Here is a 17,681-nt window from a genome sequence, read left to right as displayed (position 1 = left end):
AGTCTCTAAGGCATACTCCCAGAATGAGATTGGAAGTGAAGCTCAACTCATCATGGAACGAACCATGTCTAAAAAGGTTCAATTACACCTCCCAGCCACACCATTAAGTTGTGGTGTCCTAAGAGGTGTCAATTGTGAAACTACTACACATTCCTTGAGGTAGTCGTGGAATTCGATACTAAGATACTCACCACCGCTATTAGATCTGAGCATGTTGATCTTCCTTCCCAATTGATTCTCGACTTCTTGTTTGAACTCTTTGAACTTTTCAAAGGTTTTTGACTTATGCTTGATTAAGTACATACAACCATATTTATTATAATCATCAGTAAAGGTCACACAAAATCGATTTGCATCCCTTGTGGTGGATCTGAAGGGCCCGCACACATCTATGTGTATGAGATCCAACAATCCTTCACCTCTTTCACGAGAACTATTGAAAGGTTTTTTTGTCATCTTTCCAAGTAAAAAAGACTCGCACGAATCATCTGACCTTAAGTCAAATGATTCCAACACCATTTCCCTTCATTCCTGCTTCAGCAGTTCGCAGGAGGTTCTGAAGTTCAGCCAGTGTGGTCTCTTGGTTGTTCAGATGGTAAGTTAGGATAAACTGATCATAACAATTGGGCAATGAGTGCAAGACTATATCAATAGCCAATTCCTCACAAAATTTCACAATTAGGTTTAGCAAGTGCTCCACGTATCATTATATTATTTGCACGTGGCTACTAAATGACTCTTCATCTTTCATCTTGTTAGTAATGAGGGACTTTACTACCTCATACTTTTCTTGACGAGCTCGTTGGTGGTACTTTTCCACCAAGTCCTTGTTCATCTCATATGGTCAGTAATCCTCATAGAACCTTAAAAGCTCATGAGTCATAGTAGCCACCATGATGCATGTCACTTTTTTTGTATCATTGTAGTGCTTCCTATACTCAGCTAGTTCTGCGACGGTAGCTAGGGTTTCGTCGATATCGAGAAGTTCCTTTTTGAGCACATATTATTTGTCCTCGAAACGTAGAGCCGTCTTGATGTTACGCATCCAATCATTATAATTGGTGACATCAAAGGTAACTCTCGACTAGATGTTCAGATGCGAGAAGTTGTTGTTGGAGGAGGAGGAACCATAAGCATCATTGGCAGTTGACATCAGAAAAAGAAGAAGGACAAGTTTTAGGTTAGATAAAAGTAATTCTCAATATAACACCCAAATGAAATATTAAGGCTAAAATCCAACTACATATTTCACAACTTAGAAAAGGGATGTCGTAATCTAATTGTGAAATAAATAAAGGTAGGTAAATGACGATTACTAATTTCACAACAAAAAACGAAATTTAAAAGAATTAGGTTTTTATTGAAATTCCTATATCTTTTGAGATTCATGAACTATTCAATGGCATGTTTAATCTCGATTATGCTTTTCCATTTGTGACTAGAATACCGAGGATCATAAACAAGACGTGAATAACTATGCAAATTAGCTTGGTACTCTCGATGTGATTTATCATCTAATTAATTTGTCGGTTAGCCACACACGCTCCATTAATCAATGATAATTTACGAGACACCCATTGCCACCCTTTATTAGTCCATATTAGTGTGTCGGTTAACTACACACGCTCCACTAGTGACTTATATAAAGTGCAATGTACAATTTCATGGATTAGCATCAAATTGACATTTTTCCTAAACTAACTAAGATTAGGAATTTTATAAAAACATTTAGTTACTTTATAATTTCATTATACTTATTAATGACAATTATTTGTCATATCAAACCCGTTCGGCTAAAGACCCTCCACCAATTAAGGGAGCGGTGGGTAAGAGTGGATACACAACGGCGGTCATTTTATAGGTCGCTTCCTAAAACTCCCCTTATAGATCGGCTTCATGAATGAGGCATACTCGCGATTCGAATGAGTTGGCTTATACATATAGTAAATATTAAACTTTTAATTTTACATATACTATAAGGTGTATTTTAAACATTTCAAAAGGGTTTTATATGAAATTGATTTAATAATTATCTATTAATTAAACCTTTAATTTATTTATTAAACCATTTGAGGATTATCAAATTAAATTAATCAAAATAATTTAACCTAATCATCTCCCCCTAATTTTCGAAAAACATGGAAAGTGTAATTCAAAATTTATAATTATCTAATTAATCACATAAAGAGATAATTACCAAAAATAAGAAAACTCTATCATGAAACCCAAATTTTTTCGAAAATGACAAATCTTAGGGAGGAAGGGAAAGATTTCAGTCCTTGCAATATTTTGAAAATCAAGAGGGTTAAGGAACCCTAATTTTCGAAACCTGTAGGACAAGGGAAAATGTTAAAATCCTTTTCCAAAGCTTCAAAATCTATTGTTAAGAAACCCTAATTGAGAAAACCCTAAGTCCAAAGCGTTTATTTGGCATAAACCCTAATTGATCAAATTCAAACAATTGCATTCAATTCAATAGAAAATAAGTCAAGGCTCTGATACCACTAATGGGTTTTGAGCATAATAACCAAAATTCCTGTTGTGCATGCAACCTTAATCTTGGATCTATGTTTTCTCTAATTGAACATACAACTAGTGCACATCAAATGGAAAACCTTAGGAGATATATACTATTTTCGAAAATCAAAAAACTAGGGTTAGAATACATACCTTAATTGTCATGTTATAATAACATTGAATTCCTAGTGTTCTTGAACTTTGAGAGCAAGTGTCACAAGTGTCACACCTCTAATAGATCACACCCAAACTTGGCAAGAGGATGAGAGAGGAGAAAGGAGGAGGGATCTTGAAATTTTGGCTTCTCTTCTTAGGGTTTCAGGTGGCTAAAATTATGAAGGGTTTAGGCTCCTTATATAGTGAGGTGGCTTAGAGCCAAAGCTAGGGTTTTAGGAGGAGACCCTAATTTCATAGCTTAAGGATCAAGCAACCTAAGAATCCATATCCTAGACCCCTTGGATGAAAATTCTAGGGTCTTCATAGAAGTTTTCGTCCAAGCCTTTCTAGGGAGGTTCTAGAGCCTCTTTCATCAACTATCAGTAAATTTCCAAACATCCCTTACACTTTTAATTAATTCTTATAATCCCAAAAGCAATCCCAATTAAATTCTGATTAAATATTAATTAAATAATATGATTTCTAATTAATATATTATTTTCATAATGCAGTAATAAATAATTTATTTCAATTTATTATTCAAATAATAAATTTAACCTCTCTCCAAAAGTCATCATGTCTAGCTGCTAGTTATGAGGGCAACCCAAAAAGACTGGCAGCGATGGACTTCGTGACTAAACACCAGCAACGATGGACTTCGTGCCTAAACACTGACAACGATAGACTTCGTGCCTATTCCTTAGGACAAATCCTTAGGAATAAAAATAGAAATAAACCTACTAACATGTGTTGCGGAGAAATCCTTGTAACAGTACTGTCAGCAAAGATGATTAAGATGGCCCTTAGGATAAATCCTTAGAGAAGAATAAATAGTAAAACATGGATGGGTAATTGGGTTAATTGTTTGATAATTAAACACATTAATTATATTGTTGTGGGTTGAAAACCCTATGTACTCACCAGGTTTTCCAACCTTACCCACTCAGTTTATTTGTATCACAAGTTTCAATGCGAAGATACATAAAACTAAGAGATTAAAGGAGATTTAGATCATTAGTGTAAATTAATATAAGGTCAATTTATTCTTATGTTTTGTATCAGTTATGACATCCCAAATTTTGAAAAGATATCAATATCGAACGTTTCTTCAGAAATGTTTAATGTTAATATTGTCTCACATTGAAATAATATTTTTGGGACCAATTCCACAAAAAAAGAAATACTTTGTTTTAAAAATAAGCATAAATAAAAGTTTTAAAACGACTGTAAATTTGAGGATGTCACACATAATATATATATATATATATATATATATATATATATATATATATATATATATATATATATATATATATATATATATATATATAGGAATGAGTTCTATGGAAATCAAATAACTAGGGCAACATTTACCGGAACCAATAATCAAATGACACGTGTCCATTTCTTTCTTCACAAGTAATGTATTGTGGAAGTGATGTGTTGTCATGTTTTCATTGGTTCAAATATGTGTTGCCCTAATCATTCATTTTCCATATAACTCTTCCCAATATATATACATACATATATATATATATATATATATATATATATATATATATATATATATATATATATATATATATATATATATATAGCCTGGTAGGTGTTTGCAGAAAGATGTAATCTAAAATGAAGATAATAGTGAAATTTTGAAAATCTTAAAGGTAAATCAAGTTAGGGGTTGAAGTTTAAGAACACTTTAATGCATATATGATACAAAACGATGTATTATGGTGGGTTTAGATACATATGCTTATACCTTTAAGAGTATATTCACTTATATATATATATATATATATATATATATATATATATATATATATATAAAGAAAACCCTTTGGTTTTCTCCAAAGTGGAGATGCTAGTTTCATTAGCCGCTTAGCCACAAAGAGAGCCGAAAACGCTGTGAATTTGATGCGCCTTCTTCCTCAATTGTCTGACCCTCAGAGTGAGCTCCTTCTGCTTCAGTCTTGTATGGGTATTGCTAAGCTTTTCTTTGGGCTGAGGACGTGTCAACCCGTTCACATGGAGGAGGTGGAAATATTCTTTGACAATGGGTTGCGTGGGGCCATTGAGGACATGGTGGTTTGTGGTGGCCCTTTCTTTGGTGACATACAATGGCGCATTGCTTCCTTACCCATCAAGTTTGGTGGTTTGGGTTTATACTCGGTAGTAGAGGCTACTTCATATGATTTTGTTGCCTCAAGGGCCCAAACTTGGGTATTGCAAGACCACATCTTACGGGATAGCGGCATATATGGTATGGATTCTGATTATGATGGTGCCTTGGCTTCTATTCGTAACAAGCTTCCGGATTCTGACCTTAGCAGTTTTCCTACTAAAGACATCGTCCCCCCTAAATCCCAGAGTATGCTGGCGAGTGCCCTTTTTCGTAAAATTGTCCAAGATATGGAAGTTCATCTCGACATGACGGCCCGTCAGAAAGCAATTTTCCAGTGCTTACGTGCACCACATGCCCAAGATTTTCTTCTTGTTATCCCTATGGATGGGATTGGCCAACATATGTCTCCTGTGGAGTATCGTACTATCCTCAAATATCGACTCTTGATTCCAATATTCCCAGCTGACGACATATGTCCGGTGTGTCGCACATGTTTGGACTCCTTTGGAGAGCATGCAATTCACTGTAAAGAACTCTCGGGGTTCAAATACAGGCACGATATGGTTAGAGATGTTTTATTCGATATATTTAAGCGTGCAGGAGTTTCCGCTAAGAGAGGCACCTGTCAATTTCTTGACTGACTCGACAAAAGGAAGGTCAACCCTTAAACCGGCTGACATTTTGATTTTGGATGGGTCGGAGGAAAACATGCATGTGTGGACCTTACAGGGGTATCCCCTCTCGTGGGCTTGAGGGCGGGGGTTTCACGATAGGACTGGCTACTTTAAAAGCTGCTACAGGCAAAGTCACCAAACATGAGAAATCGTGCATGGAAAATCAACGCATGTTCATACCATTTGCATTTGATACGTTTGGTTTCCTCGCACCGGATGCGGTAGAGCTTCTTAATAGAGTAAAACGGATCATGCATTGCAATGATATATCCCCCAGTTCTATAAATGTAGTCTTTAAAAGATTGAGTTTTGCTATACAAAAAGGTTTAGAGGCGCAGCTTGTTGCCCATTTGCTATCTCACTTGTTGTACGCTGTGAATTTGATGCGCCTTCTTCCTCAATTGTCTGACCCTCAGAGTGAGCTCCTTCTGCTTCAGTCTTGTATGGGTATTGCTAAGCTTTTCTTTGGGCTGAGGACGTGTCAACCCGTTCACATGGAGGAGGCGGAAATATTCTTTGACAATGGGTTGTGTGGGGCCATTGAGGACATGGTGGTTTGTGGTGGCCCTTTCTTTGGTGACATACAATGGCGCATTGCTTCCTTACCCATCAAGTTTGGTGGTTTGGGTTTATATTCGGTAGTAGAGGCTACTTCATATGATTTTGTTGCCTCAAGGGCCCAAACTTGGGTATTGCAAGACCACATCTTACGGGATAGCGGCATATATGGTATGGATTCTGATTATGATGGTGCCTTGGCTTCTCTTCGTAACAAGCTTCCAGATTTTGACCTTAGCAGTTTTACTACTAAAGACATCGTCCCCCCTAAATCCCAGAGTATGCTGGCGAGTGTCCTTTTTCGTAAAATTGTCCAAGATATGGAAGTTCATCTCGACATAACGGCCTGTCAGAAAGCAGTTTTCCAATGCTTACGTGCACCACATGCCCAAGATTTTCTTCTTGTTATCCCAATGGATGGGATTGGCCAACATATGTCTCTTGTGGAGTATCGTACTATCCTCAAATATCGACTCTTGATTCCAATATTCCCAGCTGACGAGATATGTCCGGTGTGTCGCACATGTTTGGACTCCTTTGGAGAGCATGCAGTTCACTGTAAAGAACTCTCGGGGTTCAAATACAGGCACGATATGGTTACAGATGTTTTATTCGATATATTTAAGCGTGCAGGAGTTTCCGCTAAGAGAGGCACCTGTCAATTTCTTGACTGACTCAACAAAAGAAAGGTCAACCCTTAAACCGGCTGACATTTTGATTTTGGATGGGTCGGAGGGAAACATGCACGTGTGGACCTTACAGGGGTATCCCCTCTCGTGGGCTTGAGGGCGGGGGTTTCACGGTAGGACTGGCTGCTTTAAAAGCTGCTACAGGCAAAGTCACCAAACATGAGAAATCGTGCATGGAAAATCAACACGTGTTCATACCATTTGCATTTGATACGTATGGTTTCCTCGCACCGGATGCGGTAGAGCTTCTTAATAGAGTATAACGGATCATGCATTGCAATGATATATCCCCCAGTTCTATAAATGTAGTCTTTAAAAGATTGAGCTTTGCTATACAAAAAGGTTTAACGGCGCAGCTTGTTGCCCGTTTGCTATCTTACTTGTTGTACGATGATAATCAAATTTATGAACGTTCAATGGATAAGGATAATTAAAGTTTTATATTATTCAACGGTATTATCTATATAAAAAAAAATAATAAAAAAAAAAAAAAAAAAAAAAAAAAAAAAAAAAAAGTGGACATGTCACCCCAAGCTGAATCCATATTGTGAATTCATATTTTACCGGTTTGATTCTCATGCATGTAGAGGTGCGTAAAATAGGTTTGGGAAATGAAATATATATATATATATATATATATATATATATATATATATATATATATATATATATATATATATATATATATATATATATATATGTCACCCCAAGCTGAATCCATATTGTGAATTCATATTCTACCGGTTTGATTCTCATGCATGTAGAGGTCCATAAAAATAGGTTTGGGAAATGAAATTGACATAGAAAATTGAATTAGAAATTTGATTATATGAAACAATTTGGTTTGAAGTTGAACCGGTAATTTAGATCGGTTTGAGCTTTGGATTGATGGTACGAGTTTGAAAACCTTCTTCCGAACCTTAAAAACTCCCCATTGTATTATTGTGGAAAATTTTATTTCAATCCACTGTCTCTTCAAATTGTTGTTGATATAAGGTTTTAGAAGTTTGCAAGACCAATAATATCCCTTATATGATCTCGGATACCTGAGAAATATTTTTCTAAATAATAAAAGTAGAAAAATGTTCTTTTAAACTCTAAATGAAATGAAATGGTCAAAAACACCTTATGTTAAGTTTCAATACCAAATCAAGTTCGGCCAAATTTAAAATGGAAAAATGTGTTTTCCAAACTAGTTTTTCTTAAGTGGGTTTTGAATGGTTTCAAATCGGTCCTTACATTCAAACATTTTTAACCACAAAGTGATTAAAAACAAAACAACTTTATAGTTTTAGTGAAAAAAGCAAACAAATACAATATGAAAACCAATTTGTGCCCCTCTACATATACGTAGATGCTAGTGCAAAAACTTGTAGCATTTCTTTGGTTGTTTTATATCTGCTTCTAGGATTTTACTTGACCCACAACACAACACATTTTTTGTCTATTCTAATTTGTACCCATTGTTCCAAACTAGACCCTTTGACATTTGTTCTTGGTGGAGTTGATAACAATAATGATGTTGGCAATAAAGATTACCGTTATAGTTGTGGTTTTTGAAAAGTATTTTATAAAATCCAAGTTTTATTTTTATAGATTAGTATTCATTTTGGAACTGCAGAATAGTATGAAAAACGAATTTAACAAGAAGGCAAGAAGCTGGAAAGAAGAATTTTACAATGAGAGAATCATTGTAAACCCAAAAAAGTTCATCATGTAGTATTATAGTTTTGTTCCACAAACATGTCAATTAAGAGTAAATTAAATATTTATTCATCCCTTCTGATGTAGTTTATAGACTACTTCTAATTTTATTTATATTTTATACGAGATTTGAACTCTTAACTTCATTAAGATGAAGTGAAGACAACGTCTGATATCGTTGAGATAGAAGTCATTTGGTTGTTGGTTTTATACTTTTATTAGCGTTCAAATTTTTGTATTCATCGTAAATGTTGTATACTGAAATGATTGATAGATGAATTTTTAATTTTGTGTATGAGAGAGAGAGAGAGAGACTTGTTTATGTGGGATATTTCATTGTAATCAAATCTAATATGAATAGAGAAATAGTCCCCTCATTATTTATTTATCTAAGATTGATTCATCTTTTCTTCTTAGTTTTGTATTTCATATTATATGAATCTAGGTTTCTACAAGAAACAACTTAACAACTTCTAAGAATTAACTTTGATATCATTTTTTTTTTAATAAATCTATAATCATAACTAGATCCAAATTATTTTTACATAATGGTAATGATTTTGGCATTCGTTGGTAATGAAAACATGTCACATGGAAAGTAGATTGAATGCATGTGTATTTCCTTTGCCTATTGAAGGGACTCATCATTTAATTATCGTAAGGTACACTCATCCTTTATACTTGTTATTCACCAATATTATATACTTTTATCTGTCTTAAATATATTTACTACATGTGACCAATATTTTTTACCATATCTATTATGTATCGTCATTTTTAATAACTTATAGAAATGTCAATATCATATGATTTACTTATAAAAAGCTAAACATCACAGCTACCAAGACCAATTTTTTTTTAACTGATACGAAAATATTAATATCACTTTGTTTCAATTTGCGAGAATCTTTTAACATGTACCAAACCTCTTATGCATGTCCCTTGTGCTACAACATACTGAGGTAAATAATTTTGTTGGTAGGAACTCTTAAATCAAATCAATAATTGATATTACAGTCTTGAAGCTTGGTTCAACGGAATTAACAGTTTTATATATATATATATATATATATATATATATATATATATATATATATATATATATATATATATATATATATATATATATATATATATATATATATAACACTCAATCAATAAACAACTTAGACCTATTAGTACACTAAACATAAGAATGAGAAACAAAGTTATCGAAAATAATACTCTTTTTTGGTATATCTTTACCAAAAACAACCCTATTTCGAAACATCCATAAAAACCACTGTGACATCCCCATTTTCGCGGCCAGAAAAAATCGATTTTGTTTATGCTTTATAAAAATCAGAGTACTTTTAATAAAAATGTTGCGGAATTTGTTCACAAAAAAACATGATAAATATGTTATTAAAACATTTTCGAAGAAACGTATTTATTTCATTTTAAAACGTTTGGGATGTCATCGTTAATATAGAAACATAAGCATAAACAGAACTTACAATTATTTACACTAGTGATCTACATCTCTTTAAATCTCTCAGTGTAATGTCACTACATATCGTCACATGTGATATAAATAAACTGAGTGGGTCAGGTTGGGAAACCTGGATAGTACATAGGGTTTTCAACCCACAATAATATAATTATTATGTTTAATCAAACAGTTAACCCAATTATTCATCTCCATTATCTTCTTTATTCTTAAGGATCTACCCTAAGAATTAGCTATTTCTTGTTCATTCATTCCTAAGCAGTATCCTAAGGAATAGGTATGAATTTCATCGTTGTAAATGACACATCTGTCAAGCACAATCTGCTAGTTCTGTCACTAGGGCGCAACTACTAAGATTGTGACATTCTCTATGGGGCGCATCTGCCAAAATAGTCCTTTAGGCGCATCAGCCGGGGTTATGAGGTTCTCTATTAGGCGCTTCTGCCGGTAGAGTCCTTTAGGCACTTCTGCTGGGTTTTATTGACAGTATCGTTTTTGAGAGTCCACTCGCAATACATATCAATGGGTTTTTAGAGTACACCAGTGAACACGTCGTTCACAACACCTACAGGTTGCGAGCCTGCTAGTGTTCCACTGGACTGTCTAGAATAGTCCGTGGTTGTCATCCATACTCTGCTGAATGAAGGGGCCATCATTTGGGAAAAAGGCTTCTCACATCGTCCACCTCTCACCTTCACCTCACGGTCTATTTTACCTCTCAACTCATCATCCAACTCATATTTCATCTATTACATCTACCCATGCCTTACCCCAACATTTTCGTAGATATAAAATATATATATAGTTTAAATCATTTAAAACATGTATAAAATCGTTCACCAAGCATAGACAGCAAGTAAACAGACAATATGCACACATAGCACGTAGTAAATACTTCATATCTATGTGTAAGTTGAAGGGGACCATGCACTCACCTGAAAGGTAGTGACTCAGCACTCGAACAGCGCTTCGATACTCTCAAAACAATTTCCTTCGATAAAACCTAGTACCAATACCACTAGGGTTTAGACTAACGATAACTGTGACCAATTAATAGGTCTGACTATTATTATTATATAAGCGTTAATAACACTCAATATAACTCATAGTAATAGCCCAGATAATTATTTTAAGGACCTAATAACATTCCTATAATTATTTGAAAGCTATATTAAAAATTGCGTAAGCGTAGCTCACTTACAGCAAATTTTATCGAAAACCGGAACTTTATTGGAGCAACGTTTCGAAACCGAAAGACTCCTTTTCTCGGGACTCCGGGAGCCTCGGGGCTTCCCTCGGGAGCTAAGGGGTTTATCTAGGGCTTAGGGGGGTTTAGAGCACTTAGAGAGAGAAACTAGTGAGAGAAAGAAGAGATTTTCGAGTGAGGAACTCGGCAAGCTTTGCACTCCCTTTTATAGGCGCGAGACCTCGGACTACGTTGGGCGTAGCCCTTGGTTACGCGGGGCGTAGGCTTCGAATAGGATTGCCACCTCGGTTCCAGCTGTCTCGCACACCAGTCAGATAGGAAGCGAAGGTACGCTGGGCGTACTAATCTCGAACGCGGGGCGTAATGCGAGGCTATGTGTCATCATCCGAAGCGAGCACCGTGGTCAGCAAGCGACGGCTGAGATTTGGCCACGTCACCACTCTCCCACAGATTTCGCAATTTCCACTCCCGACTTCTAAAAATCATAACTTTCGCATACGAGCTCTTTTTTTGACGTTCTTTATATCCACGTGAAGGTGGGAACGTACTCTACAACTTTCGTTTAGACTCTGTCGGCTAATTTTGATGTTCTTTATATCCATGTGAAGGCCGGGACAGGATTGGTCCGTTAAATCCTCATAACTTCTTCATCCGATGTCCGTTTTCACCCATCTTTTTCTCGTTACGCTACACTTAATGAGATCTTCGATTCTCGTTCAGGTCGTGTCGGCTAAAAACCGCTCGATCTAATATTCGAATTTCGGGCTGTACACTGCCAATCCGAAACTTCGAAAAATCATAACTTCCTCATACGAAGTTAGATTTGGGCGTTCTTTTTATCGATGTTCTTAGTTTAACATACTCTATGACTTTCGTTTAGAGCGCTAAGGCTAAATCTCGCTCTATCGTAAATTTACTATTTACGCTTCCCGGTGTTGTGCCAATTCCGACGCGAAACTTCGACGGGTCATAACTTCTTCGTTATAACTCAGATTTCGGCGTTCTTTATATGTACGGAAACCTTGTGACATCTTCTAAAACCTGGTTAAGATTATTTATTCTAAATAATCTTTTTGTCGAAAAGTCGTTTTCGACCCCTATTGCCTCTAAATTGACTAGCCCGAATTTGTGGGCGTTACAATTATCTCCGCCTTAGGATGATTACGTCCCGGAATCATCAACAAAACAGGGCTCGTATAATAACTCCTACGTCATCTCTTCATCCTAGGTAATAATTATAACTTCTATATTCCTACAAGTCTATCTGTTAGACTCATTGACTGTAAGCAGTACTCGATCATGCACCTGCTCTCTACCTCAGGCTAGACTCCAAATTATGACCTTCAAGTCACAACCTCGATCCTCACTGGATACGAACTTGAGATAAGTTCTTTTATTACTACTATGGATCGATGTGTCATATTCTAATGACCTATCATCGTGTGATGCACGTTTAGACTCAGGTCTCTTAGAGCCAAATTCTAAAACAGACTATGCCTTCCTTCATGTTCTAATGTGATATAATCACACTTTAACATGTAGCATTTCTAGATACCAACTTCTTTAACAACGAACACGATACTTCTATTGATCGCTTTGATTTCAATTGTTTGGTTTAAGTCGGACGCTACATCAAACTTGGTTCTCTGAACCACGTAACCTACTCGTCGTAGTTGGACTCAATGTGATATGACAACTATGGTCGGGATAACAACAATCTTCTTACTCATTACCGAAACAATGGTAAGGACATACTTGAATAAAACGAAATCAATTACTAACTTCTTAGTAACCTTGTGACTTTCCCTGATCCAAGTGTGAGTCATGTGCTTCTGGTAGTATAGGCCTCTACTACTATTCACACCTACTCATACTCGTCTCAAGTATTGTCCCGCAGTTTTCCAAGTAACCACACAAGGAAATCACATAACAGCTTAACACATCAAATAGCAAAACGAAGGTTTTTTATTATTCCTTGAAACTATTACATAGGTGTTCAAGTTCACCCTAGACTATGCCTCGAACAGGCTACATCATACGATTCTGTGGCTACTTCATAAATCGATCCTTGGATGTCAAGCCGTCACTCCTGAATCCTCGCATTTTCACCTGCTTCGTCAAGGATCATTTGAAATGCTCTCGCCTTTGGCTTTGGCGGAACATTTGGCTTTGTAGCCCCCTCTCTCTTTGGGCAATCTTGCTTGAAGTTCCCTTCTTCATTACATTCGTAAGACACCCTTTTATTGAATTTACACTCGTTGGCATAATGCCCATGCTTCCCACACTTGAAAAAAGTCACTTCCTCACCGCATTTTCCAGAGTGTTTCTTTTTGCACTTATCGCACCATCTTTCTTCACTCCCTCCTCCTCTAAACTTCCTGGTACTGGATTTGCTTCTCTCATCGGGCTTCACAGACCCCTCAAACTTCCTCTTTTCGCCAACCTCGGTCTTGTTGGCGGCCCTTCCCTTGATCATCTCCTCAACTGACTTGGCAGCCCAGATAGTTGCCTCCAAAGTAGGTGCCTGACGCACTGGCACTGCATATTCCCATGGAAGTCCTTTTGCGTACTTGTCAACTTTCGTCAGCTCATCCGGAACAAGACGTAACGCGAACTCCATCTTCTCTGTGAAGTTGTTGGTGTATTCATCAACAGACATGCTTCCATTCTTTAAGGTAAGGAATTGGTTTTCTAGCTCGAGCAGATTTTGGGCTGAGCAGTACCTACGTTTGAATTGCACCAGAAATTCTGCCCATGTCAGTTGCAGGGGCTCATTGGGGCTCAACGTCTTTCCCAAGGTATTCCACCATCGTACACGCATCCTCGAAACTGACGCACTACAAATGTGGTCTGTTGTTTTCCCTTGCAACCGCACGTCATGAAAGCAAATTCCATCTCCGTGATCCAATCCATGACCCCGATCGGATCCTCCTTTCCAGTGAAAGTCGATGGCTTGCAAGTCATAAAATCCTTGTACTTTCATCCATTCCTCTCGACTTCGTCATCTTGGTTGTTTTGTCGAACTATTGGTGGGTTTACTTGACCAACAGTCCCACTATAGTTTCCTTCCTCAGTCTGCCCTTCGTTAAACTCGGGCTGTTCGATCTGAATAGTCGATTCCTCTCGATTTTGCTGGAGCAAACGTCTGATTTCCTCCATTTGACGATCCGACATCGCTTGCACTTCGGCCATCGTTATTGGCTCAGCAGCGGCTACCACAACTGGTATTTGCTCAATCGTTGGGGGTTGATCTCGGTTCCCATTTGCATTCACGTTTCCGCTACGGGTTCTTGCCATCTTGATCTATACACCGAATAAGGTGAATCTAGACCTTTACTTAGGATTTACGTTTAAATCATCCTTATCACTCCGAAACATTTATATGTTAGTTCTAATATCGTAGTTAAACGCTAAGAATCCTAAACACATAAGGTTTCCAGATCCGGTCGGCAACAGACAATAGATCCGAACAAATAACAGCATATCACGCACAAGCATTTAGCACATAAAAGCATTTTAGGCACAACTCCTAAAATAATCTAGTGCTCACACCTCACAATCATCGCTTAGCATTCTAAGTTTAAGTCTAGAAATAAATCCATATTCCTAGTTCGCTTAAACTAACGCTCTGATACCAACTGTGACATCCCCATTTTCGCGGCCAGAAAAGACCGATTTTGTTTATGCTTTATAAAAATCAGAGTACTTCTTTTAATAAAAATGTTGCGGAATTTGTTCCCAGAAAAACATGATAAATACGTTATTAAAACATTTTCGAAGAAACGTATTTATTTCATTTTAAAACGTTTGGGATGTCATCGTTAATATAGTAACATAAGCATAAACAGAACTTACAATTATTTACACTAGTGATCTACATCTCTTTAAATCTCTCAGTGTCATGTCACTTCATATCATCACCTGTGATATAAATAAACTGAGTGGGTCAGGTTGGGAAACCTGGATAGTACATAGGGTTTTCAACCCACAATAATATAATTATTATGTTTAATCAAACAGTTAACCCAATTACCCATCCCCATTATCTTCTTTATTCTTAAGGATCTACCCTAAGAATCAGCTATTTCTTGTTCATTCATTCCTAAGCAGTATCCTAAGGAATAGGTACGAATTCCATCGTTGTAAATGACACATCTGTCAAGCACAATCTACTAGTTCTGTCACTAGGGCGCAACTACCAAAATTGTGACATTCTCTATGGCGCGCATCTGTCGAAATAGTCCTTTAGGCGCATCTGCCGGGGTTATGAGGTTCTCTATTAGGCGCTTCTGCCGGTAGAGTCCTTTAGGCGCTTCTGCCGGGTTTTATTGACAGTATCGTTTGCGAGAGTCCACTCGCAATACATATCAATGGGTTTTTAGAGTACACCAGTGAACATGTCGTTCACAACACCTATAGGTTGCGAGCCTGCTAGTGTTCCACTGGACTGTCAGGAATAGTTTGTGGTTGTCATCCATACTCTGCTGAATGACGGGGCCATCATTTGGGAAAAAGGCTTCTCACATCGTCCACCTCTCACCTTCACCTCACGGTCTATTTTACCTCTCAACTCATCATCCAACTCATATTTCATCTATTACATCTACCCATGTCTTACCCCAACATTTTCGTAGATATAAAATATATATACAGTTTAAATCATTTAAAACATGTATAAAATCATTCACCGAGCATAGACAGCAAGTAAACAGACAATATGCACACATAGCACATAGTAAATACGTCATATCTATGTGTAAGTTGAAGGGGACCATGCACTCACCTAAAAGGTGGTGACTCAGCACTCGAACAGCGCTTCGATACTCTCAAAACAATTTCCTTTGATAAAACCTAGTACCAATACCACTAGGGTTTAGTCTAACGATAACTGTGACCAATTAATAGGTCTGACTATTATTATTATATAAGCGCTAATAACACTCAATATAACTCATAATAATAGCCCAAATAATTATTTTAAGGACCTAATAACATTCCTATAATTATTTGAAAGCTATATTAAAAATTGTGTAAGCGTAGCTCACTTACAGCGAATTTTATCGAAAACCGGAACTTTATTGGAGCAGCGTTTCGAAACCGAAGGACTCCTTTTCTCGGGACTCCAGGAACCTCGGGGCTTCCCTTGGGAGCTAAGGGGTTTATCTAGGGCTTAGGGAGGTTTAGAGCACTTACAGAGAGAAACTAGTGAGAGAAAGAAGAGATTTTGGAGTGAGGAACTCGGCAACCTTCGCACTCCCTTTTATAGGCGCGAGACCTCGGACTACGTTGGGCGTAGCCCTTGGTTACGCGGGGCGTAGGCTTCGAATAAGATTGCCACCTCGGTTCCAGCTGTCTCGCACACCGGTCGGATAGGAAGTGAAGGTATGCTGGGCGTACTAATCTCGGACGCGGGGCGTAATGCGAGGCTATGTGTCATCATTTGAAGAGAGCACCGTGGTCAACAAGCGACGACTGAGATTTGGCTACGTCACCACTCTCCCACAGATTTCGCAATTTCCACTACCGACTTCTAAAAATCATAACTTTCGCATACGAGCTCCGTTTTTGACGTTCTTTATATCCACGTGAAGGTGGGAACGTACTCTACAACTTTCGTTTAGACTCCGTCGGCTAATTTTGAATTGATTTTAAATTTTATATTATTAACAGGCCGGGACAGGATTGGTCCGTTAAATCCTCATAACTTCTTAATCCGATGTCCGTATTTGCCCATATTTTTCTCGTTACGCTACTCTTAACGAGATCTTCGATTCTAGTTCAGTTCGTGTCGGCTAAAAACCACTCGATCTAATATTTGAATTTCGGGTTGTACACTACTAATCCGAAACTTCGAAAAATCATAACTTCCTCATACGAAGTCAGATTTGGGCGTTCTTTTTATCGATGTTCTTAGTTTAACATACTCTATGACTTTTGTTTGGAGCGCTAAGGCTAAATCTCGCTCTATCGTAAATTTACTATTTACGCTTCCCGATGTCGTGCCAGTTCCGACGCGAAACTTCGACGGGTCATAACTTCTTCGTTCTAACTCGGATTTTGGCGTTCTTTATATGTACGAAAACCTTGTGACATATTCTACAACTTGGTTAAGATGATTTATTCTAAATAATCTTTTTGTCGAAAAGTCGTTTTCGACCCCTATTGCCTCTAAATTGACTTGCCCGGATTTGCGGGCGTTACAACCACCTGGCAACAAAGAACACCCCTTCCAGAACATCTTTCAAATTCTTCCTCATTCTGATGTTACCAAATCAATCAGACCAATCAATAATAGAGTTGAAGTCATGCTCCTCCAAACCCCACCACTTCTAAAGAAAGTCAGATTAAACTGAGAATCAGTTTTGTTTCATTAATTGAATCGTCCCTGGTTACATCAGAATAGTTGAATAAATAGCCACAAGAAAATAACAAACTAGCCTAACCTATCAGATCAGAAGTCTATCTAGAATAAGATAAATAAAAGTGACATAATAATAACAATTCCTTTACTCCTCCTCAAGTTAAAGCATGAAGATTACGAATGTTCAACTTGACCATGAGA

This window comes from Lactuca serriola, chromosome 5, assembly GCF_051521515.1.
Source record: "Lactuca serriola cultivar US96UC23 chromosome 5, Lser_US96UC23_V15, whole genome shotgun sequence".
Lineage (NCBI taxonomy): Eukaryota > Viridiplantae > Streptophyta > Magnoliopsida > Asterales > Asteraceae > Lactuca > Lactuca serriola.
This window is presented reverse-complemented; position numbering follows the sequence as displayed.